This window comes from Anser anser, assembly GCF_964211835.1.
Source record: "Anser anser genome assembly, contig: HAP1_SCAFFOLD_66, whole genome shotgun sequence".
NCBI lineage: Eukaryota > Metazoa > Chordata > Aves > Anseriformes > Anatidae > Anser > Anser anser.
Window position 1 is genome coordinate 821,983 of NW_028153466.1, and position 27,835 is coordinate 849,817.

At 41.8% G+C, this 27,835-nt stretch overlaps 1 pseudogene across 1 annotated transcript; it reads left to right on the forward strand.

Annotated features, from left to right (window-relative positions):
• The first annotated feature begins 3,875 nt into the window (after window positions 1-3,875).
• On the forward strand, window positions 3,876-27,835 carry LOC310892109 (nuclear pore complex protein Nup153-like; annotated as a pseudogene). Its single transcript has 7 exons — window positions 3,876-4,019; window positions 6,492-6,702; window positions 8,521-8,769; window positions 9,973-10,112; window positions 10,195-10,278; window positions 25,637-26,228; window positions 27,630-27,835. The product of its transcript is annotated as a nuclear pore complex protein Nup153-like (transcript).

The window sequence follows — 27,835 nt, forward strand, 5'->3', positions numbered from 1 at the left end:
AGAATATGACACAAGGTAGAGGTGCAATAGATGAAGCAAAGAATCTGGGTGGGAAAAGGGTTGCTTGTACGTGTCTATGGAATTGTTTCAGGGGACTGAGCTGGGGCAAATTCAAGATAATAGATGCAGCCTCCTTGAATTTGGATGGCAGTGCTGAAGCTTCAAAACCTTACAAGCTTTGATGCCACTTCAATTGTAGTGCATAGCTGTGGTACTTGAGCTCAGAAGTGCAAACTGCACAGGATTTTTTTATCTATTTTCTTCAACGTGAGCAGCAAAACATCTTCCAGGAATGTGCCTGGGTGCTACGCTGCTTTGACACGGCTTGCTTTGCATCACCAAACACAGTAGTTAGGTTGCATCGAGTACTTTGTGGAAACATTCATTGTGTTGTCACCCAGAAATGGGATGCTACAGATGTGTGTTGGCCCGGCAGTATCAGTGCTGGTTTTTGGCCTTTGAGAGGTTGGTCCATAACATGTGACCTGTGTAATGAGGGGCCCACATAGATTGGTGACTTCATTAAGTCTGATGCTGTGGTGGTGTGTGACCCAAGGCCCTGAACGTCAGAAAATCAGGCTGTGGCCACCTATTTTATGCAGACTTTGCCTATTAACAAGGTCTCTACACTGTACGTTAGAGACGTGCGCCTCCTTTTCTGGACTAGATAGCGAAAATACCAGTTTTGTAGTTCAGTGAATGAGATTGGTTGGGCTGTTTGTTCTCCAGAGCTGAAAAATGTTGGGAGTGTATTCTCTTGGAGTCCACAGAAATGAAAATGATGAGAGGAAGAGAACGTTGGTTGCAGCCCGCGTGCTGCTGTTATAAAGTAGTTCTCTGATGTCTTTTTCCCTCTGCTGAGACTTATCAGCCTATCGTCCTTTCCTGTTAGGAGCGCATACCTGGCTTGGGATGGTGTGCGCAGGGCAGATTCTTTACCGTAAGAGCGCAGTGAATGCCAGACTTCTTCCTGTACTGCCGTGTTAACCGTGAGTCACAAATTCAGGAAGCAGTGATTGCATCGGAATTGCTACAATGCTTTGCGGAGTCTTTTTACTGGGTAAACTTCACAGCTGCAGTTACAACTTCCAGCCTGTGTTAGCTGAACACATCGTACTGGTGCCCGCCATCAGTTTGACAAAGATGGGATTGCAGTAGGGACTTGCTTTTTTCCTTCTTTTTAATTAAACAAGTCTTTGAAGCAACTTTTCCAACACCGCCATACTTCACTTCTTCCAGTTATTTTCTGTTTTACTTAGCTGAAATGTTTTTTTTTCTTCCAAGCTTGAGGAAGTTTTCTACAAGAATGTCCCGTAATGATTTCATAAACTCTTTTCGTTGTACCTAGCTGCAACAGAGAGTGCTTTTATTCAAAAACCTGCTGGTTTTCTTTTCCAAGAAGTAGTGGGGTTTTTCCTATCTCTTCACTGATGGGAAAGGCTGTAGGACAGTAGCTTGAGGGGCTACTAATGCTGTCATCAGTGAGCCGGGAAAAGGCAGGAGTCCGAAACGGGTAAAAAGTACTTAAAAGGATACCAAAAGAGTAAACGGTACTTAAGCCGTGGATGTTTCTTTTTGCAGGGATGCTCTGGACCAACCGCTTCTTTCTAGCGCTACCTCAAAGTAACTTGCAGATAGACCTCACAGGGAAGGTTGATCAAATGGTGATGATCGCTGTCATTCTGCTGGACACGCAGATACTTGCCTTTCGTTTTGGCTCATTTTTAATACCAATTAACTTCAGTGCCTCGCGTTAATAGACACCGTTTGACTGCATCGGCAAATGTTTCTGAGTCGTGAGTGTCATTAAAGGCCTGTCACCCTATGGAAATCCTTCTAAATAAGAAAAATGGCATTTAAATAAATAAATAAAGCAGCGTTTGAACTTATGAGCAAACCTAGCGTAGCTGCCTTTGACGCTGATCTGGAGGAGAAAAATCACGTTATCACGCTACTATGGTTGCCTTAATAGGTTTGGTGTACATGAGGGAGGGAAGTATTATGTGATGTTTGCCTAGCTATTACATGGCCGATGCAGGAGGGGTTTTAGTCAGTTCCCTGAGCACGTATTGTTGCAGAAGTCGGTGATTTCACTGCCCAATGTCTGTTATTAAGGGCACGATTCATGTCCCGTTATCGTTTTTATTCTTTATTTATGTGTTTATTTTCTGGGGCGGCGATCTGTCACGATGCCCATCGTTCCCCTGCCGTGGGGTAGAATTTAGCGTGACGACTGCCTCCCGGACCAACGGGGCCACGAATCCGGCCTAAAACACTGCTTGTGCGTTGGTTGTCGGCGTGGGGGCTGTTGGTTGTCGGTGCGGGGGTATCGGTTGTCGGTGCGGGGCTTTTCTGACGAGCACTGTGGGCTCGGGGCGCCGTCCCACGCCCGGCGCGGTGCTGCGGCACACCAGCGGTCGGCGCCACGGCGCGGGGAGGCTCTGGAGGTGACTCCTAGCCCCGTGCTTACGGTGGCCGGGCCGGGGTTCATTATGGCGGCCGGGTCCTGAGGGCGGGAGCGGGAGGGCGGCGGGACCGGGACGGGACCGGGGCGGGGCGAGGAACGGGAGCGGCAGCGGGAGGGGGGGGCGCGCGTTCCCGTGAGGGGAGGGGGCGCGCGAGGGAGGGAGGGGGAGGGTGTGAGAAACACTCCGTAGCCAATAACTTGGGCTCAGGCGAGGAGCGCGGCGAAGCAGGAATTTATTCGCGATCGCAGTGGCGGGCGTCCCGTCCGTGCGAGGACTACCGCACACCAAATTTCCCTGGTGTATTGCCAAGCACTTCCCCGTGCAAGGGCTTACCATACACCACATTTCCCGAGACTCTTCCTTTCTCTCCCTTATCTCACGCTTCGTCCGTCTCCGGCCGCGCCCCTCGCGGAGCTGCGGAACCGCGGATCAGGACTCCACACTCGCTCCGTACAAAAGTACGTCTCAATCACACGGCACACAGAGTCTCACCCGACCCCCAAGGCAATACTTCCTATTTCTTACCTTGGTCTGTGCACAGAGTTACCGGATCAATTCTCAAAGCCGGAGTGCCTGCCTTCTTCCCTTCCCCACTCCTTCACGGATCCTGCCTCTTTCATCAGTCTCGGGCCCTCTGTCAGCTCTCCGCAGAACCGCCGCCGTCGATGCACAGGACCGCTGAAATCAGCGGGGCATGCCTTCCTGCTGCTGCGGCGGTGGGGCTCCCCAGTAGGCGACTGGCTCCCGGACGAGCCCCCAAATTGTGAGAAACACTCCGTAGCCAATAACTTGGGCTCAGGCGAGGAGCTCAGCGAAGCAGGAATTTATTCGCGATCGCAGTGGCGGGCGTCCCACGAGCAGGAGCGCCCCTGCTGGTTCCAAAACCCAGTTTATATACTTTTTGATGACGGGACCCTCCCCTGTTTCCCCACTGAGGGGGTGATCCAGGCTCACAATCTGTCTGATGCTTCCCAGACAATGCATGGCCTTCAGTTGCCGGCCTGTTAAATTTCGAATTTCTTTCGACTTTTTTACTGGTTGAAGCGGTAATGGTTCTTCACTTACCTGACTTGACTCAACACCGTGATTTTCCCCGAATTGTTCTACGGAGTCTGGTTGTCTGCATTTTACAAGGTCGTCTGCTAAGCGTTCTTATCGCTGCAAGCACACCTCGATACCCCATTCCTTACCTTTAAACAACGTAACTCTGCAAAAACAACATTTTTATTCCCACGAGGGGCAGGGCAGGCCCCGCGGCGCGTGGCGGCGGGGGGCGGGGGGGCCCCGTGACGGCACCGAACGCGGGGGGGGGGCGGTATGGCCTCGGGCGGCGCGACCGGTAGCGGCGCGACCGGCAGCGGCATGGCCGGCGGTGGCAGGGCCGGTGGCGGCGGGGCGCCGGGCGGCAGCCCAGGAGCCCGATCAGGAGGAGGAGGAGCAGGAGGAGGAGGAGGAGGAGGAGGAGGAGGAGGAGGAGCGGCCGGCGGCAAGGTGAAGAGGCGGCGCCACCGTTTGGGCGCCGCGAAGCCCCCCTGTGCCAGGAGCAAGCGGGTGAGGAGCGGCCCCCCCACAGCGGGCCCTTCCCCCTCAGCCCACCAGTTACCCCCTTACTTACCCCCTTACCTTACCCGCCCCTTTATCCCCTTAGTTACCCCCTACCCACCTCCTTACCCCCTTAGTTACCCCCTCGACCGCTTAGTTACCCCCTTAGTTACCCCCTCAACGGCTTAGTTACCCCCTTAGTTACCCCCTCAGCCCCTTCCTAACCCCCTCAGTTACCCCCTCAGCCCCTTCCTAACCCCCTCAGTTACCCCCTCAGCCCCTTACTTACCCCCTTACCCCTCTACCCAGCCCATTACCCCCCTCCTCCCCCTCCCCTTCACCCCCAGCCCGCTGCCCTCAGGACCCCCAGTGCCACCCCCAGGGCTTTCCCCGCTCCCTGCACCCCTCCTCAGCCCATCATCAATTCTCTGAACGTTACCTGCCAGGCTTTGCTTCTCGTTTGTGCTGTAGGGTACAGCAGGTTGATGGTGAAAGCGGTCCGTCAATTCGGGGTGTGAAAATCCCCGTGCTGGAGGGGGGACGCGCCGAGATCCCTCCCAGCAGCTCTTTGCTAAGAAATGTCAGGACGCCCAGAGAGATGCTCTGGAGATGCCCTCTGCACATGTTTGTTCAGCCAAAACCTCTCCGCTATTAAATGAGCAACGTAGCTGAGGGGATTGATTATCATATGCAAAACCAAGGGAGCGCTACGCATGGATAGCTGCTCATTTAGGTTTTTATCACTTGCAGAAATGCCAAGTCCCTTATACCACATATTGACAATCAATCTTGTCCATCTAAAGCTGGCCTGGAAGGGCAATGCAAACATTCCCCACGCTTACAGAGCAACCGTTGAAACCTCTGGCTTGAACAGTGCATTAATGTTGAAAGTGCCATAGCTTGCGTGTGCCGACACTGTGTAGCTAACTGATAAACCTTACACGTGGATTGAAAATAATCAGTGGAGATGGTTTTCTAACTTTTCCATTGTCTGTTATCTCTGCGTGTTTTCCAGTAGGTTTATTTAAAGAGTGTGCCAGAGCAAACACGTGCGTGGGGATATCTGGGGGATTCTGCACAGAGAATGGCTGCTGCACATCCAGCGCAGATCAAATTAACAGTAACTTATCGGGGAAGAGTTTTAATGATTTGATAAATAGACAAACTGATAGGTGTTACATGTGTGCATTTATTATAGCAGTTAGCTTTGTAACCAGACGAATCGTGCAAATGTTCATAACGTAAAAGGACGAGCTTTGAGCAGATAGCTTGCTTAGAGCATTTGTCAATTAATTTCAGTTTATTTTCAATATCATGTCCACTCTGCAGAAGGTTCTGTGGCTTAATGTTAATTGTCTCTCAGTGATGCAGTTGGGGAGGCACGAAAGCGACCGATGCGATTTTGTGAGGTTATACCTCTGGTTCTGATCCCTACCCCGCTGTTTTTCTCATCCTTCCCCCTACAACTTTAGTCGATAAGTCGATTCTTAGAAATACTTAAATAGATGTGTTTTGTGTGCTTGTGATCATAATTACAGCCCACCAAACCCTCTGTCTCTTACCATTAAGCTCTGAAGGTGCCTGGGCACTGTAGGCAGTATAGTTAGCAGCTTCAAAGTTCCTGGGAACTAGTCCTGGATCTAATTTACCTTTTTTTTTTCCCCCTGCCTGCAGGAGGGATGATTAGCAGGATGCCTAGCTCATGATTGTCAGCTTTCTGGATATTAATTTTTATTATTAATTTTTATTATTAATTATATTCATTTATATTAATTTATCTTTTATTTAACCGTAGTTCCTGGGGCTTTCGGTCAGGTGGGAATTCTCCGATCGTACCCGATGTATGCCGCAGAGTCAGTCTTCTACAAAATACAGCAACAGCTTTAGAAGGCTCTTGCAAGAGGAGGTGCTGGTGCTATAGCTATAGCTGTGTTTCTTCCAGGACATCTTCTGGGTTAGCCTGACTGTTGAGAGCAGAACTGTTTTTTGTGCGTATAGTCACTGCAATTCAGCATTACTAAAATTGAAAATATTTAGATTCACTGATTTTAATGGGTAGTATGGTCCTGACTGTCGCAGTAGATAATTGCTGAACTTCTGGTTTAGTTGGTTTTCACGGGAGGGTGCGAAGAGGAAGAGTCCTGGAACAAGTCTGTAGGTCAGGAGCTGTTCAGGCGTAGAGTTTCCTGATAGCCTTGCAGATTGACGACCTGCTGGTGAATTTTGGCAGAGGTTTCAAAACTTTGAACCTTGCCAAGGTCACTTGGAAGTGCAGACAGTGATAGGTAGTTGTAAATCAATCTTAGGTGAATTTTAGGTTTACCAGAAGTGTAGCGATCCTATGCCAGGGATCAACCTCGTCGTCGTCTTCTGAATATTTGCTGTATAATATCTGTCTTCAAGGTCCGTGGAAGGTGGTATCGCAGCATATGCTGTTGACTGCGTTTCTGTAATTAAACAAGTGTTTTTTCTTTCAAGCAGGGAATAATTAGCAGAATGACAGAAACTGTGAAAAATATTGTACCGGCCTGGCTGCAGAAGTATTTCAATAAGCGTGAGGAGGAGTGTGTAGACAGAAATGAATCTGCAAACCAGGAGGAGACTCCGGTAAACTATCATCACGATTATTCAGATGAAGATACCAAAATCGATGAGAGATTCACGCCTGAACCAGCAGGAATTAGTAGACGAGGTATGTGAAAAATCATTTGGAATTCTGGCCATCTGTATTTATTCACAGATTTCTAGTTTTGAATCTGAATTTCAAAAGGAAATTGGAATGAGGGTTTTGACAGAATGAAAAAAAAAAACAAACAATCAAAAAAGTCGAAACAACTGTTTGTGAAACCGTCTTAGCTTTAAACTGTATACACAGTTACGAAGCATACATCTTATGCTCTTGGAAGGCATCAGTTAACTTTAGGTACTCTATTAGCCAGGTGCTAAATGCTGAAAATAAGTCATTTGCAAGTGTGCTGGGTTGCATTTTCCATCTTTTAAAAGATATGGAATGAAAATCTGTCTAATTGCCTAAGGCAATTAAAAAAATTAATTTGTTTTGCAGTCTTCGAAACAAAAGACTAGATGCTAGAATGGCAGAGGAAAATTCCGTCTCGTGTCCTGAGTTTGTTTGTTTTGTTTTGTTTTTTTTTGTTCTGGGCTTTGATCAATTTAGTAAAGTTCCTTGTTAACTTGATGGTGAACTGGGGAACTTGTGCACGGATGTGGTTTATGAGATTATTATCCTTAAAATATTCAATAATTTTAAGGTCTACGCGGGGGGAGGGGGTGTCTTTGAAAAGGTATTTGACCGTTGGCAACGAGGTTTGCAACTCCTTTACCTCATGAAAGATTAATTTGTCTTATATCCAGTGCCTCTCACTGTTCCTGTAGTCCTGTTGTATAAATTTGCATCTATTCTTATTTGAGTTTCTCTTAAATTAGCTGTTTTGGGGAAGTCAGCTTTTAATAAGTAAAGAAGTTTTGTCTGAGCGTGCGTAGGTAACCATAGATAATGTGGAAAGTCAGTTGCTTCTGTTGTTGGCAGAATCAAAAAATAAGGAGGAAATATCTTTGCCTCCAATCTCATCTAATTGTAAACAAGGAGATTGATGGCTTTCTGTGTAGCTGTAGCTTGGGAATGAGTTTGGAGAAAAGAATAGAGAAGGTCTTCGTGACTGAGGAACACATGTTGGCTTTCCTATGTAACTGCGTGAAAGGAGCTTTCAGTAAGAACAGCTGCACTGCAAGCTTGCTAACTCCAGGAGATCAGGAGCAGGTGGACACCCTGGAACCTTTTGCAGCTTATGTTGCTGTCCGTGGGTGTCGAATACTATGCTTAAGAATAAGATTTTTTTTAGCAAGATAGACTTCAAGGCCACCTATTCCAGGCCACTGGCATTGTTTGCAGACCCTTTGCTTCAAGAGGGAAAAATGCTCATCTGGTTACTTGGGTCAACATCCTTGTCCCTTGGGTCAAATTCCCAATAGTTAATGGGTAGGAGATGATGTTTTGCCTCTAACGTGAGCTGATATGGAAGAACTTGGGAAAAAAGTACTGCAAACGTTCATTTTCATGTTGTGTATTCAGATTAATATAACCTTTGTTCCAATATTATGGAAGCTGCAGTGTTATCTGTAATTTACCGTGTAATCTCAAATTTTGTAAAGCTTATTGCAAGCTGTACATGGGAGAAGGAGTATATATGTTTGATTTAGTGAACGGCCAAGTCAGCGTTAGAGCATTTGAGCACGGGGTCAGAATGTGGTGTTGTAAAACCTCATAGTTAACTACTTCTGGATGCAACATTAATACTGTGTATCGCAAGCAGTGTTGTTGTTGTAGCCAGACAGTTAGATGCAACCGTATCTGGGTGAGGAAGAAGTTAAATTTGGCTTCTCTCTTTTTGCGCTTAGAACTTGGCAATAGCATGGCTGTCGATAGGAAACAGGTTTTGGCTTCTGTGAGCTTGTCTATAGCAAAGCTAATTATCTCCCTGTTCTTGTCTAGAACCATCCACAAGTAGATCAGCACTGAACTTCCCAGTTGTGTTAACAAGGCCCTCTCTTCATCGGAGCCGTCTGAATTATACCATGCTGGATTCTCCTGTCCCACCTTGTCAGCCCTCGACATCTTCTATATTTGGCATTGGCAGTCCTAGGCTGTCCTTCATAAAAGAAATAGAAGATTCTACCTCTCAACAAGACGATGATAACATCTCAACAACCAGTGATTCCTCCTCTAGAGCATCTGATGAAGGTGATTTTTGTGTTCTCTGTTTAATTGACTTTTTTTTTAATGTGAAGTACCTTGCATTCTTTAATATTCCACATCACCTTAGTAAATAAAATAGGTGAATGTCAACTTTGGATGCGAGAATTAAATTGAATTTTTAGTGTTTTAGAAGTATATAATCCTATCACCTTTTTAATAGAAGCGTGCTTTGGAATGCGTTTATGATACCCTGATATTAGAAAGAGTCAATGCTGAAATATACACGTTCAGCTAGGTTATATGTAAATTTTGAACTGGGACGGTAGGAAATCAGGCTGACTTGCCGTAGCTTGACAACTAGGCTGATTGTCTAGAAGGAAGAGTGACTCAGAATATCTAACAGACAGCTGGTTAAATGTGAATAAGTGCAGGTGACAAATAGGAACACGAGATGTTTTCCTGTGTTTCAGCAAGAGAAGATAAAGAAACTACTCTGACATAAGCTATAGGCTGTTTTTTGACCTTTCTTGGTAGAAGGCTTCAGCTGTCAATACTTTCATGTCTTTTGCCAAATTCATTGAGGAAAGCACACCATTTTAAAATAAAAAATAAGCATCGTGTCGATGTAGGTTGGTACGTAGGTCTTCTCGCTGAAAGGGCGAACAGCAGGTTTGCAGCTTTTTCTAGTCCCCCATATAGACAGGGACTGACGTGTGCTCAGCAGGTTTTGCAGAGAACTTTTGTACAGCTGAGAGTAGAGTTGCTGGGCTTTAGCAATATAACCTGAGTGCACTAGAACTTTCTGGTGTGTCTTCGTAAAACATACATGGGCAGAAGATCGTTAACTCTTAGAGCAGCCTTTGGGGAATCTTCCAGGTTTAAAACCTGTGCGATTATGATCTGTGCTGGCCTCCAGCCTTTTACCAACACAGAAAAAAGCTTTGTCCGTACAAATGCACTGATGTTTATGCGGTCCTCTTTTATCTTAGCCTGAAGGAAAAAAATACCTGCATTGGAAGCACAGTATTAACTTGGTAAGATTGGTGAAAACTACTTGCAGCTCTGTGAACAGTTTTCAAGTTTGTAGGTGATACTTGGTTTTCAGTCTGTACGTGAAGTTGATCTATTTAAAGAAGCTGAAGTCATGCTTATTTTTCTGTATTGAAGAACTTGAATTAGTGTGATCTTTATTGTTAAAGTTCTGTACGTACGAGAGGCATTTACATCTAGCATACGTCATTTTGGCAGATGTTGCAGTTTTAAAAAATACTTCATCGTCACTGCTCTGGCCCACAGAAGCTGAAAGAACTCATTCCCTCTCGCAGCATTCTGCAGCTAGCTCTAAGAAACCTGCATTCAGTTTATTTGTTTTTGGAGGACTGTGTCCTGTAAGTACTGCACAGTATTTCTTTTAATCAGTTTGAATGTGTACCTGTTTTTCTATCCACTTCTCATACTGTGTTTCCGTAGGTACGTGGAAGCACGTCTGTTTTTAAGCAAAACCAGCTTGGGTTTTCTCCATTTTACCCCGGAAAGACGGCCTATGCCGGTGGTGCAGCTGTAAGATCAAGGCAGCCAAAGACGGAACCTTATCAGGTATGAGAAAAGTAGTGTAGTGGGAAATAGTGATGGAAATAAAAAAAGCAGCACTGCCAAAGGAGCTTTGAGCAGGGAGCTGAATATGTGGTAACAGTTGCTCTTCTGCCCTCTTGGTCTACAAAAATAGACGTCTGAGATTGATTTCTGTTTAAATTCTTTAATGACAGTTTTTACCACAGGTAATACTTGTCAGAAAGAACAAGAATGACAGTTTGGGCTAGTTGTTGGTAGTTGGGGTTTCCTCTGTTGTTAGGTCTTTCAAAAAATTCCATTCAAGTGCCATTGTCTGCCTCTGACTACATTACGTTAAAATAACTTGATGCAAAAAAACCAATGACAGCATAACTTTGAAAACTTGTGTTTATGGTAGCAAAAGCTACAGTAGATAAACCTGGCTAATATTTATCTGTGGATCTTCTTTTCCAAGCATGCCTACATTCATGCTATGGATATGTTGTATAAACCTGCAGTCTTTGAAAATATCTAAAATCAACTTTGCTGATCCTTTGTTCTTCTGGTACACAGAGGCATGCAGGACTAAATGCAGTCCCAAGATAAGCAGTAACATGCTTTCTGTTTTGAATGATTCATATAGTTCTTGGAGAGAGTTATTTGCCCCCAAGAGTTCTTGGAAATAGCAAATAAAAACTGCTGACAACTCTGATTAGCTAGAGCTGAATCGAAAAGGAAAGTCAAATCAGGTTTGGTAGGAATGTATTTAAATGAAAGTGACTTTTATCGATAAATCAAAAGGAATTTTAAGAAAATGAAAACGCGGGTTTGCTGGCTCTGTTCTGACAGTCCATTTGTGCAACGGAAAAAGGGCAGTACAAGTACCTCACTTACGGGAAACCTTGAAACCTTGTGGTGCAAAGCTGGGAACCCTCTTTGGTCGGCTATTTTTGTTTTTTACAATATTACTGCATTATGGTAAAAAGAGGAACCAAAATACTAGGCTTTTAAAGGAGAGAGTAGCTTGCTTCTTGCTGCTTGCTGTGAATGACAGCAAGGTACTAGAGAGTCCAGCGAAGGGCCACCAAGAAGATCAAGGGACTGGGAGCACCTCTCCTCTGAGGAGAGGCAGGGACTGCTGGGCCTGTTTAGCATGGAGGAGAGGAGGTTTGGGGGGATCTTATTGGTGTATATAAATACCTGAATGGATGGTGCAAAGAGCATAGAGAGCCATTGTGTTTTCAGCGGTGCCCAGTGCCAGGTCAAGAGGCAACAGGCACAAACTGAAATGTGAGGCTCTGTCTGAGCATCAGGAAATGCTTTTGCACTGTGCGGCTGATGGAGCCCTGGCACGGGTTGCCCGGAGAGGCTGTGGAGTCTCCCTCTTTGGAGGTCTTCAAGAGCTGACTTGACATGGTCCTGGGCAACCTGCTCGGGGTGGCCCTGCTTGAGCGGGGGGGTAGACCAGGCGATCTCTAGAGGTCACTTCCAACCTTAACCATTCTGTGGTTCTGTGAGTCTCACTTGTGTTTTTACATGCTGCGTGGTCTGCTTCCTGTCTTCACATCGTGTGATAAGCACAGTGTGGTTATTTGAGGGGTTTAACCTGGGAAGAAAAAAAGTCACACCAAAGGAAGTTTTTGACTGATATTTGAAGTTGGGTGGTGCAAATAAACAGTTTACTTTTTCAGTGTAATGTTTAGATCTGTTACAGTTTAAATCAGATCTTTATCTTTTAAGACAAAGATTTGCAGCCAACTTTAATCTTGGGGGAAGGGAGGAAGCAAGAGAGAAGTAAAACTAGTTCCTGGTTATGATTGTATACACTGATTTTAAGATGGTACACTTAGACCATCGTGAAACTCTGAGGTCTGTGTTGTTACTGAAAATGCTTTCTGTACCACAAGCCTTTTCTTGAGTTCTGTTTCCCTGATTACTGCTTCGGAGGCCTTAGCAGTCCTGGCATCATCCGTCTTGACCTTTTACAAGTACGGAGTTCTTTTATTGCTCGTGCAACAAGCACGTGCAAGATGCACTGAGGCCCAAGGTAAACTTCATTAAACTCCGAACGTATTCTCTTCTTTATGGCTTGAACTCCCAGTGACTGCATGTTTCTCTGTCATCAGAATATATTGATTGTATCATCAGTGTAGCCTTGGGACGTAAAAAACATGCCTCCTTAGCTGAGAATTGACCATTGTAACACTTAAAATGCTAATTTTTCAGGCACAAAAGAGAGCGAAAGCTAGAGAAGAAACTGTGCGGTCCCACGCTACCTTGAGTACCTCAGCGTGGTGCATCTTGGAGGCAGTGGAGAAGCTGTCAAGCCCTTTGTTGGTAAATAGCACTTCTTTTAATCTGTTTTTGCTTCATGTGTTTATAAAACTTAGTAAATGTGCCATCAAAGGATAAAGATAAAACTATTCTTCCTTACGTTGTGGCCGGTTTAATTTATTGCGCTGTTTTTTCAACAGGATGCTAAAAGAATGACATCTCTTTTGCCGCTGTGTTGTGTAAGTTGACCATGAACCCCCACATTTTTGTTGCAGGGAACCCTCTCTCTCAGGAGAAAAAAATTGCCCTCTAATATTTATGCTTTGTTTTTTCCCTCAGCCTCCGGACATAGATAAACCGGATATTACTGACTTCCAGTCCAAACGAAGAAAGGTAAGAACCAATAATGTCTTAAGCTGAGGTAGATAACTTTTTCAATGCTTTATCACTATTAGAAAAATTTTCTCAAACCTCAGTGACAACATAGACATCAAATCAAGTTAATATTGGCATGTATCCACAGTAGATGATGGGCTGTGAAGATTACTCAGGTTAAGAATTATGTTATCTTTGTAAGTTGAGAGCAACAACTCTAGAACACACCAAGTCGTTTTATCTTGTCCCCCAACTTGGGGTGAAGCTGCATATTAAAATTCCTCTTGAGGCAAGTTTTCTCTTGAAGAAATGATCACAAATAGAAAAATACTGATTGAGTGGTCATATAGACTTTGTACAGACTTCCGTGTTCATTCGGGCACAGAAAACTAGTTTTTGTGCTTTTTATCACCATTCAAAGTAAAGAGGAGGAAAATTGTTAATTTCCGACGCTATAAATCTTACGCTCCTAATTTCCTATTTGGAGGTAGCACAGAACTGGTGAGAATGCTGTGGTAAAGCATGATTTCCTTTCATTTTGTTTAAAAAATGAAAACTAGTCATCTTTTTTTGATGACTTTAGTTAGGGGTATCATTAAATTGCAAAACTGTACCAGGCAGAATAGCTCTTGGTGTATTAAATGCCTAACTGGGGGAATTAATATTTTTCATTTTTACCTTTAAAACCAGCGATGAACCATCGTTGGAGTCTGATAAATTTTCCATAAAATTAAATGGGCATCTCTTTCTGCGAAAACATCTGTGTTTCCAGTATCAGTCTGAGTGTACAAATGACCACTTGTTAAGTGTATGGGCTTCTTAGGCTGGAAATCAAAGTGGACAGTAATACTGGTTGCTTATTGCTTTTAACTCTTTCAATCTCTGTATTGTTTAGCCAGCACAATCTCCATTTGGTAAAGTTCTAAAATGAATGTAGCAGCAACTGCTTAGTTTTTAGGGGGGTAGAGGTTTTTTTTTTTCTTTTTCTTTTCCGACGCTATAAATCTTACGCTCCTAAATTCCTATTTGGAGGTAGCACAGAACTGGTGATAATGCTGTGGTAAAGCATGATTTCCTTTCATTTTCTTTAAAAAATGAAAACTAGTCATCTTTTTTTGATGACTTTAGTTAGGGGTATCCTTGGGCTTATTAAATTACAAAACCCTTAGATGACCACTTGAAGATCAGGTGACTGAAGGAAATAACAAGATGTGCAAACTTTTCATCTTCTGTTCTAATGAGCAAAGGGACAGTGTCTCAAGAAGTTTCTGTGCTAATTCCTTGATTGGATGGATGTATAATTAAGTTTACAATCACTTCAGAGTTTACAAACATCTCAGATTTCCTGGACCATCTTTTCACCATCTGCCAAATTACAAGGGCATGGAGAAGTGAAGTATATCATAAATATTATCCAAATAACTAAAACCAAATCTGGTGTGAATTCTCAGTTATATTATAGCAATACACCTGTGATAAGGCATTAAGAAAGATCTGCCAGATTTGCAACAGAGAGCCTGAAATTGTCAGCCACTAAATGAATGTTGCACGCAGCTGTCAGTGGGTGAAAGGAGATAGATTGTCTATTCATAATACTAGAATTCATAATGGTGGCGGGAGAAGGGTAGCCCGTGATGAGAAGCAATTATTTGCTGAGGAGACGATCGTGTGTTTTCCTGCTAAAGTGAACATGCGGTTGACGGAACACTTGTGCACTCAGGCTAAACTTCTGCAGTGGGTAGCAGTGATGTGGTATTTTTCTTATTTCAAGGAGCTGTACCAGGCAGAATAGCTCTTGGTGTATTGAATGCCTAACTGGGGGAATTAATATTTTTCTTTTTTACCTTTAAAACCAGCAATGAACCATCGTTCACTCGAAGTAGATTTGTGAACTTACATAAAACATGTCTTATTCAAGGTTTCAAACTGAATGTAATATTTTTTAGAAAGATGTATTTTTATATACTTTAGAGAGAGTGTGAATTCTATTACTAAGAGCTGGGAGATACTGTGAAATTAAAGCTGCAGTGTAAACAAAAATTTCCTGTTGGTATTGATTTGAACAATAGCATGCTTCCTAAGACTGTATTTTCTGATCCTTAAGACCGCAGGCGGAGCCATCGGTAAATCTTGTAGCCTTTAGGGTTTGTTTTCTGTCTGACAGTTCAGTTAAGTCAGTTTTGCAGAACACGCAGTGGTCTGTGTTAAAAATTAACTCTGGTCTGTGAAAATGCTTTGAAAAGGGAAGTCAAACCCACTACGTGAAGTGCATCTAATGCACATGTAAAGCATTGGATCATATTTTAATGAATGAGATTATTGTAAGACTGACAAGTTGGTTTTTTTGAGTGTGTTCTATTGTTTGTGTAACTTTGAAGAGGGAAAATGTAGGGGATGTGAAGCCCAGAAGCCTGTATAATTAGTTGCTTAACACTTCGAATGTTAAATTAATGAATTAAGCTACTGAAAAAAAAAAATCACAGTGTGGGCAGAGGAAAAGATAGGAGCATATTCTAGGAACATGGATTATTTTAATTATGGTAGCATGAATTATTTTGTCTATGAAGCTAACTGCCAAATTTTGAAATGGAATTCAGTCAGACTTTGGCTACTTATATATAGCTTTATGGATTTCGTTACTGGTTTTCTGGTGATTTCCCTCTACAAGTTGAACGGTCTTCAGAATTTTCAAATCGTATTCACTGAGTGCCAAGACCGATGGGGGGAGGTTTATAGTTCTGTAATTTGTTTTCATCAATAAATATTGGAATTAATTTGGGTGGACGTAAGGATAAATTGATTGCTGTTTCCCTTTCAAAGCTGGAATCCCAGAATGCATTCCAGCCTCCACCTGTTAAGAGACTTGTGACACCAACGGTAAACCGTCAACCGATGCGTTATACGCGGTATTCTGAACCATCACCGACTTCAACTACTCAGTCCAGCAAAATTTGCCAGAGAGTAGACACAAAGTTCCAAGTGAGTACATTTTTGAGTCCTTATGTGCCTGTTTTTTTTTTCCAGTCTTGGAATGTTTCTCAAACCAATTGTTATCCTATCTTTGCAAAAAGTACTGATAGTATGTTTGAGGCGAGCTTTAAGGCAGTGGGAACCATTGTGAAATAGATTGAGCTTTTATGGATTTAATTCTGTTTTTGGAACACTCAGTGTCTTGTGGTTGTTTTCACGATGTCATGATGTGCTATTGAGTCATCCTGTTGTCAGTGAAAGAATATTAAAAGACAGAAATGTTTTCCTTTTATATTCTCATGTACACAAAGCTGTCACTGATGAAACATGCTCGTGTTCTGTGTAAACTATTCCAGGTGAGCTATGTGCTCCAAGTGAGAGTTCTGACAATGTGCTGAGTTATCGGTTTTGATTGCTTTGGAGTAGATGGAGTCTAATAAATTTTCCATAAAATTAAATGGGCATCTCTTTCTGCGAAAACATCTGTGTTTCCAGTATCAGTCTGAGTGTACAAATGACCACGTGTTAAGTGTATGGGCTTCTTAGGCTGGAAATCAAAGTGGACAGTAATACTGGTTGCTTATTGCTTTTAACTCTTTCAATCTCTGTATTGTTTAGCCAGCACAATCTCCATTTGGTAAAGTTCTAAAATGAATGTAGCAGCAACTGCTTAGTTTTTAGGGGGGTAGAGGTTTTTTTTTTCCTTGTTTGTTCATAAATGACAGAAAACAGAAAAGTATGTCCCTTTTACGGGGTTGGTAAACACAAGTTTTGATGAAAACTCTCCCCCCCACACACACAATTTTTGTCATTTTGTTTAAAATAATTACTTTCTTTGTTAGAGGATTTGACAAATTTGATTTAGTGTTCTATCAGTTTGTCCTCAATGCTGAGTGAAGCAGTGTGCTTACTTTAGCCCCAAAATTTAACTGAACTGTACCCACAATGCTGAATTAGGGAACAACGTTAAGTAGGTGAGGTGTATTCAGTGCTATAAAATTAAAAATAAATAAATAAAATAAAAACCACAAAAAACCACATGAAGTGGTTGTTGGTACTTTGTGTATTCTGTACATATTCAGCTAAGTCTTGAACTAAACTTAACTTGCAGGGGATGAGAGAGAAGACTTTGCCTGCAGAACAGCGAGCAGAACCATCTGAAAGGTATGACATCTATTAATTTAAAACTTACTTGAAGGAAGAAAGACATCTCCTTTTTCAGTACAGTCTGCACCTGAAAGGTGGTGACAGTTCTCAGTAAAAGGAATGGGAAATCCAATGAAAATTTTGTATTTTGAGGCAGCTGCAAAGTCTGGATTGTGTTTGAAGATCAATATAACTTTGAGAAAATTGTTGTTTTTATGAACGGAAGGAAGATGAGCAAGAATAAAAGTACTGATACACCACTTTTTATCCCAAGTTTATCTTCTGAGTAGGATACGAAGATGGGAAATGAGGCACGTTTTCTGTATCCACAGAAAGGATCTTTGCTATTGGAGGCCTAATTTTTTCCTTCTACAGGAAATATGGCTCATTTTGTAGTTTAACTAAATCTGTAGCGTTACAAATTTTGCTTTGACAGATATTTCATGGTTTATAACTCAGTTTACTTATAACAAAATAATTTGTCCCTCCTAATGTTCCCTAGGGGAAAAGCTATTAGTTTTAGCTATTTAATTGCTTGCAGTTTGAAAGCTCTGTCCTAATGGGATGATTCTTTCTGAAGTATTCTTTAGAAGGTGAAGTAGGGGAAGTGAGTTACAGTTCAGGAGGATGTTTATTGATGTGTTTTTTTCTTTATTTTTTAAGCAAAAACATGGAGGAAGATTTATGATTTATTATTCTTTTTTTTAATACTCCTTTCATGATGAAGTTAATTGTCTGCTTTGAGTTCACATGAAGACCATGTGTTCTTTAGAATCATTTGAGGCCAAATGCTAACTCATCTCTAAAATAAAAAAAATCCAGCAGAATTAATTGAATTTCTTCTTGAGGAGACTGCTTTGTGTTATACTGCTTTCTTGGTTTAGGTCAAATGAGTTATCCTCCAGATAATATTGATGGCTTTTCCTTCTGGGCAAATGGTGTTTTGGGTAATAATGCTTGAGTTAAGAGACTTTGCACTCGGTTTTTAGGGGGTCGCTCTTTTCAAAGAACAGTAGCAGGGAATTTTGTTGACTCTATGCTCATCTGCCAAGCAATTCTTATGTGACCATGGGCGTTCTTTGGCTTGCAGAAAGAACTCAACACTTTGTTTTGGCATCTAAAAGTTGGACTTCACAACAACCACCTTTTTAGGGGTGGAAGCGACTGGCTTTAAGGTTCTGGTACAGGTGCAATCAGGTGCTGGGTTGTAATTATGTTTTTTTCAAACTGTTCTAAATTGTCTCTGTTAGAACTCCTTTCTACTTCTCCATTTAGGAAGGAGATAGAGCAAACTCATACTGCTTTTGATTTCGTTCACAAAGTTTATTGCAGTGCCCTACCTTTTGTTTGTAGAGTAGGTAGTGGTGGTAGTGTTTTTTGTGATGCTGGTCTCTGTTGGGTGCCATGTTCTGGAGCAGGAGCACCACACTGATCTGCTGGCAAGAGTCCCTTTGGACAGTTGAGTTGGAATACTCAGTAAATCTCTGGCCCACCAATGCTATATATCTATGTGTGTGTGTGTGTGTGTATATATTTTAAACCTGAGTCCAATTGTAGATTAGACTTGCTTGAAGGCTGACAATTGTCTTTGCCCCCTTGAAGCTCACAGGTGTTAACAGAAAGAGGAATATGGGCTGTTATGGGCAAGCGATAGTTGTCTGAATGAAGATCTATTTTGATGTAAGACTTTTTTCAGAATTCTAATGGATTGACAGTTTGGATTAGAGAAAAGTCTGAGCATCTGCCTTAGGGATCTGTCTTCCTCTATGCAGTTACAGTGCTAAGCAGGCTGTTGTCAAGTATTTGACAAGTTTAGACCAGTTCTCCTCCTCAGTATTGTGGGAGTTTGACCTGGTGTCTTCCAGTGCGATCTAATGCACTTCTGTACTGACTGACTGATTGGCTGCAAGATAAGCTTTGATGTCACGGTTTTTCCAGGCATACTTCATTTTCTTGCCATAGTACTTTTGTTAGAGTTATTCCCTATTCCACTTCTGGTTTGGGTTATTTTTTCCCCATTTGCTCTTGGATTAGGATATCTTTCTGGTTTTGAGCTAGGCTTTTTTAAGTACCAGAAAAACGCCTTTGTATGCCTTACAAAAGGGATCTGTATTCATGTCTGAAAAGACTTCTGGAATGTTGGCATACCCAAACACCTCTGCTGTTCCTGCTGATGGCCACATGAAAGCCAGAGCTGCTTCTGAAGCTTAGGCCATATTACCTTGCCACACAAGTCTAAGGCGTCCCTATTCTATCAGAGCTGTTGGCAGTGTTTCCCATGTGTATGTGTGCATATGTGCACTCTTTCTGTATTTTTGTGAGCTGTTCTTTTATATCCCTGCAAAAGATACACGTGCATCGCAGAATCAGAGAACCAGTCCTATTTAAAGGAAGCACTGGAAAATAACAATCTAAATCAGCTCTTCTATTTCAGGTCTTCTGGCTTAGTCATTGTTCCCGTGTGAACGGTGCACTTATGTATGTCCTTTTCATTGCTGCTGTTAATAAAGTTTTTCCTATTTAGAACATCAAGTATTTACCAGCGTTTAGCAACTTGTGAGACAGCTTTAGTTTTTTTCTGATCAGCAGGTTTCAATTCTAGGACTAATAACAGCTCTAATATCTTGAAAAAAAAATTTGGCTGGTAATTTTTTTTTCTCTTGTTTCCCCCAACTTCTGTACTGTCGTGTGCTAGCAATGTGACCAGCTACAAATTCAGTACTGCTGCGTCCAATGGTCTGTCTTCAGGAGTGAGTAGCGGAGGTGGCAAAATGAGAAGGGAAAGAGGAATACACTATTTATCAAGAGCTGTACAAGAACAGGTAAGTGACTCTTAAATTAATTGCTGTCACTGAGCTTACTGAAGTAACTAGCTAAGTGTGTCAGTTTTATTGCATCATAGTAAATTATAACAATACCGCTTTATTTTTGCATTGTTTTTGTTTTCTTGTGGGTTTCAGAGCAGGCTCCAATTGATTTCCTGTGTTTGAATACCTGAACTTTGCTTATGTAATTTTGAAATTTTTAATTCTCTTACCTTGGAGATTCTTCAAACTATAACATTTCTCGTTAGCAATTGAATGAATGAGTCCTAAGAAGAGAAGTTTTGGTGAAGGTTTGTATAGTTTTTCTACAGGAATGATACTTGAAACGAGTGCCAAGTATAAAAAGAAAAAAAAAGCTTAATTTTTGGTTTCATATTTAAGTCATACAGAAAGATACAGGCCAAGAGTGTGAAAAAGAGTAGTAGAAGAGAGCATTCTGCATGTCTGCTAACGATGACTCAGTTTTTGATACTCACCAAACTCATTGTGAGAGAGTTTTTTTCTCATTTTAATAGGAAAAATCTATTCCATAAAACTATGACCATGAATATTCAGATTATTTTTTCTTTTATTGGATGTTATATAAGCTGCCTGTAAGTTAATTTAAGTATTTACGTTAACATTAAGTATTTAATTAATATTAAGTTAATATTAAGTATTTAAGTTAATTTAAGTTTCAAATCATTAAATGGGACTTCTGGATGATGCAATATAAAGAAATCATAAACACTGTTGTTTATTCCTGTAACGCAAATAAAATAATGGTCCAAATATCAAAAGTTCCATAAACTTTTCAAATCAAAACTGTGAAACAGATGTAAGCTACAGGATGCACTGAATATCAGTAGTACCAACTTACATCCCTTCCTAGTCATTTCTAAGTAGATCATGATAGTACTGTACAAATTTTGGTCAGATTTCCTATGCCATTTAAAACATAACTCATCCAATCTTAGTAATCAAATAAAGTAAGTGGCAGGGATGAAAATTGAAGTTGTTAAGAGGCTGTTTTCTGATTTTTATATTTGCATCCTGATACATGGTATAGACTGTATTTACCAGAACACAATCTTCAGTGCTGCTAGTCTGACTTTCTTTGGTGCTTTTTGTGTTTAGTTTGGTTGTTGAACCTACCTGCTTCTTTAAACATTACCTTTTTCCACGTTCACTGCTGTAGTGACTTTAGAAACTTTGGCAGCTATCCCGCCTAATTTTGCAAGAGGAACACTTTCTCACTTGTCTTGAGAGTGTACTCTTAATTGAAGCCATGCGAGGGTAGTTAGAAAGGATGATGCTTCTCCAGAGCTTTGATGACTAAAGTATAGAAAAGAAAGAAAAAAAATGTGATCTGTGCGTCTCTGTTCTGCACAGGTTTTGAGTTAACTTTCAGTGTTCTTGCTGTACAGTTGTTGAATAGAGTATAATGTGGAAGCAGGCCTGCCATAAATTAAAATGACGTGGTAGACAGAGGTGGGGAGATCGGGATTTCTTCTGGAAACTTGCTTTCTCTTAATTTGTATGGATTTTTGTTCTATTTAATTTTGTTAATAAATTGGGTGGGATGGGGTGAGAAAGTAATATGTCTTGTATAAGAAAAATTAAAATTTGCAACTTTAGGAAGTGGAGGAACCAGTGCTACCGAACATACCCCTACCCATCAGTGCTGCATCGCTGCCTCAGTTCAATTCTAGTTTCATTGGTAGTAGCGCTGTCTCAGCGTCACCGAGCGCTGTTTCAACAGCAGCAATGAGCACGGCAACTCCAGCAGCTGCGACGGGCATGGCAAATCCATCAGAGGTGGAGGGCATGACAGATCCATCAGAGGTGGAGGGCATGAAAGATCCATCAGAGGTGGAGGACTTGACAGATCTATCAGAGGAGGAGGTGGAGGACATGATTTATACAACGGCGACGTCAGGCATAACGTGTTCAACAGTGCCCTCAGGCTTGACATGTCCAATAATGGCGGCGGGCATGCCATACCTGCTGATGACAAAGGACATATCAAGGTCAACAGCGGCAACGACAAGCGTGGCAAATTCAACGGAGGCGGCAGGCATGGCAGATGCAGCAGCGATGGCGGCGGGCAAGGTAAATCTTTATGCTATAAATAATGTTTACAATGAGTATACTGCTTTATTGCGAGTTGACTTTTTCTGTGGTGCTCATGAAACTAACAAATATTAGTTTCTACGCAGCTGAATGAATTGGGGTTGTATGCCAGTTTGGGGAAAAAGGCATAAATGTTTTGATTCTGCTTCTCTCAGTCTTAGAGCCTGCCAACTCCCATTTAACGTGATTGTATAACTGCTTCAAATGCTGTGGAAGTCTGCGGGGGAAGGGGGGTGTGGACTTTATGCCAAGTTATTTATAGTGGTTTGGGCAGGGGTAGAGTTAATTTTCTTCGTAGTAGATGATGCTGTGTTGCAGATTTGTGAGCAAAACAGTGTTGGTAAGGCACTGGTGTTTTAGCTGTTGCTGAGCAGTGCTTACACAGTGACAAGTCCTTTTCTGTGTCTCACGCTGCCCTGCCAGCGAGGAGGTCGGGGATGCACAAGAGGCTGGGAGGGCACTCAGCCAGGACAGCGGAGCCTAGAGGACCGAAGGGATATTCCACACCATTTAGCATCGTGCTCAGCAATAAATGCTGGGGGAAAGAAGGGGAAGGAGTGGGGAGTATGTACAGGGTTATGGCATTTGTCTTTCCAGGTAGCCATTACATGCGATGAGTCATTAATGCTACCTCAAATTTAACAACTTTACTTCTTTACTTCCAGTTCTTTTCCCTGTTCCATTTGGAGGGAGTGAGCGAGTGGCTGTGTGGTGCTTAGTTGCCTGCAATGGTTAAACCACAACTTTATTTAAGTTATTAAATTAGAGGTAACGTGGTCATATAAGCCTCACATAGAATGAGCCTAGGGTGCAATAATTGGCATATTATTGCAATAAAATAAACATTAATCTGTTCCAGAGTACTTGAAATATTTTTTGTACGGTTTGAAGTAGACAGCTGCTTTAACATGTTGAGGTGTTTGCTGAAGTTCTTGGAGTATCATTGGGCTGAGTTTGCCGTTCTTCAGCTTCCTGGCTTGCTTTTCCGTGCATTTAGACCTAAGTAGCATCTCCAGCTTTTCCTCTCAGTTTCTGGAATTTGGTTTTGAAGATATTGTCCTATACCCACTTGGAAACTTCCCTGTGTTTTATTATTACTTTTATCTGCAAAATAACTCAAACATCAGGTTTTTCGACGTCACTGCGGGACTTCTGTTGGGTAGTGAATTCAGGTAGTTGTTGCTCTTAAATATAAACCTTTAATTCTTTTGAAAATACAGATACAACCAACAAGTACTGTTAGCAGTCCTGAGTTCGCGTTTTCATCTCCAGTTGTGAAATCTACTGAGGCAGAAGTGCTACCTACGTCTTCTGTAAGTAAAATAATAAAGGAGCTTGACTTTTTTTCTTAGGCATTTAGTAGGCTGTTGCAGAACACTAAAGCAGAATCTGCCTTGATGGAGAAAAGTATGTAGGCTTCTGGCTTATAATTTGTCATTCAGCATGCGTGCTACAAATGTGAAGAGCAGCTTTCAGATTTGGTTTTGTGTGTGCATTCGATTGAAGTTCCTGTGGCTTGAGAATCTGAAAAACCTCTCTTGTTCATAGCAGATTGGGTTTACATTTAGTGTTCCCGTTGTAAAATCGGCAGAACTTTCTGGACCCAGTGGTACTCCAGTGACGCCCTTTCTTACCCTAGGTAACTGAAACTTTAGCACTTCAGATCTGAAGTGCTGATTTTCCTTTTTTTCTTTATTAAATCTTCAATCTGTCCTGTCTGCGCATGCTAGCAATTCCAGGCAGTGTTGGACTTCTGCAGTATTTTTCCAGTGACAGATCTGCTTTTATATTTTTTTTTGTTTTGTTGCTTTTTGTTTTGCTTGTAATCATAAAGCATTGCAAAGTAAGTAGAATTTGTGAAGATTCTTATGTGAGAAGCATGAAAGCTGGAAATTCTTGTTTCTAACAAAAGTGAGTATAATCTGCTCTAACTAGGTCACATTGTGAAAGCTGTTTTTGTTTTCTTTTGTTTCAAAAGACACCACCACCTCAACCAACATCAACACACAGAAAGAGGAGGTCAAAGATTTTGCTGGTGGTCCCTTCACCACTGCCCACGTCTTAAAGGAAGGAAGCGTCTTAGACGTTCTAAAAAATCCTGGTGAGATAATGAACTCCTTTTAAAAAGATGCTGCAAAAAATACGCTAGCATTTTTTATTAAAAAAAAAACCAACACACGACTTATGGTTAATAGAGTATCTGCTATAAATATGAATGTAGGAGAGCATTACATTAAGCGCTGCGTTTGTTAGGGTGCATCTGCCCCCTTCTATTCTAAGTGGTGTTTGTTGCTGGAAGTAAAACTGCAAGATGAAAAGCAGATGGGTTGCATCTCCTTTACGTGTTAGGATGTAATTGTAAATGAGGTACTAAGAGAATTAGCCAGATAATCGGTGTTTCATTTTAAGTAAATACAATTTGTGGAATTGAAAAGGAAATGTTTGTAAAACTCAACACTCCTGTCCCACCTTCAGCCCAGGTGAAGAAAGAATAGGAAAGAGCTTCAGTTCCAAATACATGGCGAAAGCTGCGAATCTTTGGGCCTTAGCTTACAATGGCTCCTGTGGATTAAAATTTAAACTGCAAACAGAAGTGGAGTGTTTTACGTTAAAAACCCTTTTCTGAATTTTGTTTTTAAGCAATTGCAATTGTTTTCAACAGTTTCATAAAGTGTGTCTGTGGAAGAGATATCTTTTAAGAAAAAGGGCTTTATTGAATTTGATCTTTTCCCAAAAGTCTTCTTCTAACTTACATACTTGTGAAGAAGGCAGCACATTTCTCTACTGGAAAGAGCTAAGTGAGAGAAAATACATTGTGCATTTTGTTTAAGGAAAGACCTCTGAGTGAAGTGACATTCACTTTCTTTATCGGTTTAAAAGAAGCAGAATCTAAATCCACATTGTTCAAAGACTTCATTTTTGACTAAAAAAAAACCAACAAACAAACCACAAAACAACTATGTTCAAGGTAGATTTACAAGCAACTTGAGCTGCTGTTTAAGATGCATTTCCTTTAGTCTTTCTGTATTAGTAGCTTGTCTTTCCTGTTAAAATTGCCACCTTTTAAATAAGGAGTTGTCCTGTGTCCGATGCATTTTGAAAAAGATTATAGAAAATTAGACAGTTGTTCAATTGTCTTGAGTTTTTATTATTTAATTAATATTCAGCATCTGTGGGAAAATACCGCATGGATTGCTGCTCCGAGTACAAACTTCTGTACAGTTACTGGAGTAGATTTGAGTCATCTGCTACGGAAGGAGGAGCTTTAGAAATTTGATTCGATTGGGCATCGCGTCTTAATCAAATTGTATTATTTCCATTCCACGTTGGACTGTCAGATTTCAGTCAGCTACTGTCTGTTTGTACTTGTATCGACCAGTGAAAATGTTGATTTAAAGCTTGCTTGGAAACAAAGAGTTAAATGAAGCTTTAACGAAATGTTCTGTTGTGACCCAGTGCAGCAGATGAAATTTCATCCGTTTAGATAAGATTTCTGGGGACTTCCTGTTGCGCTCGATCTGAATGTCTAGTTGTAACCATTGGCACCTGAGTTGAAATTTTTGCCCTCTAGTAAAGTCACTTAGTTACATGTAGTGAGGTGCCGCGCTAACAGGAAGACTTTTTTTTCTTGCTTCCTAGACTTTGGATTGTTGAAAACACGCTCTTCTACGTCTGCACAACCTACAACAAGCACAGTGGTTTATACTAGGCCTGCAATAACAACTTTTTCTGCAGGTAAAGAGACTTCTAAACAAGCATCGTACTGGCAATCTGATACATGTGACCCTTTTCTGCAAAACAAAGACATAAAGGACAAATGTGTAACTTGTCAAGCTACTAAAGCCTCAACAGTTGAGAGTATGAAACAGACAGTAAGTTCAAGTCAATGCGACACCTCAAAGCCAGCAGCGCCCCCAGCAGGGATGCTGGGCTTTGGAGACAAATTCAAAACAGTACCTGGAACGTGGGATTGTGATACATGTCTTGTCCAAAACAAACCGGAAGCTACAAAATGTATAGCATGTGAGACACCAAAACCTGGAATGGGAGTAATGCCTGCTCTGACATGACCAGTGGTCACAGACAGCTCGGTGACAGTGACATCCTCCTCGAGCAGCACTGACACAACAGCCACTCTGGGCTTTGGAGACAAATTTAAGAAGGCGAAAGGCTCTTGGGACTGTGGAATATGCCTTGTACCAAATAAGACGGAAGATAACAAATGTGTAGCCTGTCAGTCTGAGAAACCAGGTATGGTCCTTTTTTTCCTGTTGTTTCCATCCTAGCCTCTGTGAATCTTGTACAGAATAAAAGTACGTTGCATATATGGAATATTTTAAGCAACACGATTCCCAGGTACGGTTGATGGATTAGCGGCTGTCTGCAGGATTGGTTTACAGGCACTTCAGAGGTCTCAGCCCAGGTTCCAGCCTGTCGCATAAATTGAACTGATTGTGAAATGTATTAGTACGGAGCTGGATCAATGCAGATACCCCCGGCTTTGCAGCTGGTGAGGGAAGATGGCTGAAGTGGGTGACTTAATTTAAAAACAACATAGTGATTTTTCACTGGCGAAAATGAGAACTCCATAGAAAGAGTTAAAAATGACTGCGTTTTTCTCTTTCAAAAAATAAGTAAAAAAAATTACAGAATGTGTCCAAAATGCCTCTACTCACCGTTTGTATGTAATTGAGGGGAGATGTGAAGCCAGATTTCAAGACAGTGTAGTCTTAACTAGTCTTAAGCTAAAGCAGAGAGATGCCTATGAAGGTCAGTGGTAGGCTTCAAGAAAGCGAGTGACCCGCTGGGTAACTTCTTCAGGGCAGTACTGGGTTGTTTCCCATTGTGTGTGACCGTAATTGATTTTGAGCGTGGTTGTATTGTTTTTAAAATACGATTCTAATTCTAACTTTGACTCTAAATGTCATTTAACATGCCATTACATCGAAAAACACCTGTGCAAATATATCGTGGAAGAAACAAATTAAGATGGACTAGACCGGGCTTTTGTAATCATCCTGTGCGGTAAGACTGAAATTTCATGAGGTAAGATAATGGATTTCAGACAGAGTTGATTCTCTTGGACTTCCAACCTCTGAGCGGTCAGTCGGCATCTTTGTCTGAGGCTCTTGCCATTGCAAGGAGGAATTTTGGAAATGAGGGGTTTACTGTGACCATGGTGCAGTGAATTGCACGGTTACGTTGCACTTGTCAGGAGGAAGAGCGATGCAAGTAATACTAGGATAAAAGTTTTCTGCGTGTGCCGTGGAAGGGAAGAGCCATTCTTGTCTTTCCGGTTTTGAATTTGAAGCGTTATCTTCTGCTTCTCTCTTAAAAGGCACCTTTTTTTTAAAAGGCACCTGTCAGGCCTCTTTATGGAGGTTACACTGTGGTCAACAGCAGCAGAAGCTTGTGTGCTGAACAGAGTTGTGTGTTGTTTGGAAGCTTTGAGTTCCACTCTGGTTTTTTTGTTTGTTTGTTTGTTTCTTTGTGGGTTTTTGGTGGCTTTTATTTTTTTCAGGGGCGGGGGGGGGGAATTGCGGAGTAGTTTTGAACATTTCTGTGGGATTTGACAAATCAAATTTAAAAGTTAATGTTCATTTTATAGTTCATGTTCAAACAGGATGGTTAACTGTCTTGTTTCTCTCACAGAGGGTCCAACACCTGTGACCAGTAGCAGTGCATCTGCATTTTCTGCTCCTTCTGGAGAATTTCTGGATTTAGACAAATTTAAGAAGCCTGAAGGAAGCTGGGATTGGGAGACCTGCTTGGTTCAAAACAAAGCAGAGGCCACGAAGTGTGTAGCCTGTGAAAGTGCAAAGCCAAGCACCAAAGCAGAGCTCAGAGGTAATACTTAA